We start from the raw sequence: 2,307 nt of genomic DNA on the forward strand, positions 1-2,307 counted from the left end.
CGAAGCGAGGGCGGGTCGCTAGTTAATAATATAACTTTTTTTTTATAACGGTAACTAAGAAATCAACCCTTTATGTGTATTATTATACTCTATCCAAATTACGAAGTCCCATTTGACAGATGTTATTATTATGTTATTGTGTGTGTGAATTAATTGTATGATTTAAATTGATGGTGTATTTTTTAAATGACGATTTACGACTATGAACAAAAAATTATTATTATTTCAAAATATGCGAAACGTGAAGAATTATGTTCTAAGAATTGTTCAAAGGGACTTCGTAATTGGAATAGAGTATAGTGATGTAGAGGTAAAATTTAACAATTTTTGTGTTACATTTCGATTGACTTTAACTTTTGAACCATACACTTTTTTAAACATAGCTAAGATAAGGCCATCACTTAGCACTAAGATATACAAGATTAAAAAATAGTTTTATTATTACACTGTAGACAGACGATCGTAGGGCTCCTTCCTGATGGTAACTGGTTACTGTCGCACATGACCACTAGTCAATACTAAACATAAACGCTTAAACATTCATGCTTAAGTTTGCACATGAAGATAGTCTTTATGGTTATCTCAACACGTTGACTGCCATATTATAGGTAAACTTTTTTTTTTCTACCTATGCTGATAGTCTTGAGAGGCTATTTCAGCTTCTCCTTCACGTGTAGGTGAGCTCACGGGGCTCAAACCGGGAGGGTTGCTAACATTGGTCCTAGCAAGAGTGCTTCGCAGAATCTACCACCAGATTGGAAACGCGGCCCACTGAAAAGATCCGGCGAGAAACTCAGTGGACTGTGTCTATGGGTTAATTCATTCGTCGAGCCCTTCGTCGCAAGCGACGGGTTCGACGAGGACGGTGACCGGTGCTTGTGGTACCTAAAAGCACCGTTAATGGATCGGGAGCATCCGTAATGACGTGCTTAGGGCGACGCCAGATGGGCTGTGAGCTCGTCCACCCATCTCAGCAATAAAAAATATAAAATAAAAGGGTGAGAATGAATCTATTTCTAAGAGACCTAAAATATAAAAATGTATTAACAAACAAAAGAAGGCAAAGTTAGCCAATCCAGGCGCTTAGTAATAGAAATCGACATAATTGCTTCAGTGCGCCGCGTAGGACACGGGCGACCTACGTAGCAGTCAACATGTTAAGTAACTACATTATTTTTTTTGCAACCTCTGTAATAGTTTGTATTTTTAATGTGTTTTATATTACCTTACATTTCCGAAGCAAAAAAGCTTTTGCTTCAAAAGTACTAAAAAAAATTAAACATGACACACAGACTTAATATAGGACACAAATTTTATGAAAACATTACGTGACTCGCTTCTAAATGGATTTCTTTGAAATATTTCAGGCAGTTACAAGTGATATTTCTATTACGTTTTCGAGTGTTAGGTACTTAGAGAATTTGGGGGATGATCTAAGAGGGTCCTTAAGGGGGAGACTGTAATCTTTGTTACTTTAATGGAATAGAATAAAAATGTTTTTTTTTTTAATCGGCGTCCTTTTTTGACTGAAGGTTGACATTTTAAAATTCTCTAGTGACGAGTGCACACAGGGGTTGCTATCATCAGATACAACATCATCTTCATACGTTTTGTTCAGACCCCAAATAGCACGACCGATAGTTAATGATTAATTTTAACGATTTTATGATTGATAAAATCATAACCAATAATAGATGAATCGTATCGGAACCGATGTCTTTTATGAGATGACTGGTACGTTTCTATGTATTATCTATGTAAGTAGTAATAGTAGTTTTATTTTTCCAATTGGAAAGGCAAAGGCATCATACCATACAGCCTATTATATTTTTTTATATGGCAAATGATTTTATGAATTGAAATGAAATGAAATGAGATGAAACGATATGGAATGAAATATAATCTCAGTAAAATGGTAGTCATTTACTGAGACTTTTTGAACGATCCTGAGAAGTTACGTTCAGCGGCTTTGTTTGATTTTCCCACATTTACATGTGGGAAATTTACCATTTATTATTACATATTTAATACCATACCATTATTACATATTTAAACCTGAAGAAACATAAAATAGACAAAATAAAACAAATCACACAACTTCACTCCTCGCATTCCCGCCAAAGTCTTATCTATGTAAGTAATAATGAGGGTCATCGACAAGCATCTTGTATTGACATTGACATTTTATAAGTTTGACAATTAACATGCTGAGTGTTTTCAACATAGACCTATATAGTAGGGAAACGACATATTGTTCTATACGTACAATTGCTTATATAAATAGCACCCATTTTGAAGGCACACACA

Source organism: Bombyx mori, chromosome 7, assembly GCF_030269925.1.
Source record: "Bombyx mori chromosome 7, ASM3026992v2".
Lineage (NCBI taxonomy): Eukaryota > Metazoa > Arthropoda > Insecta > Lepidoptera > Bombycidae > Bombyx > Bombyx mori.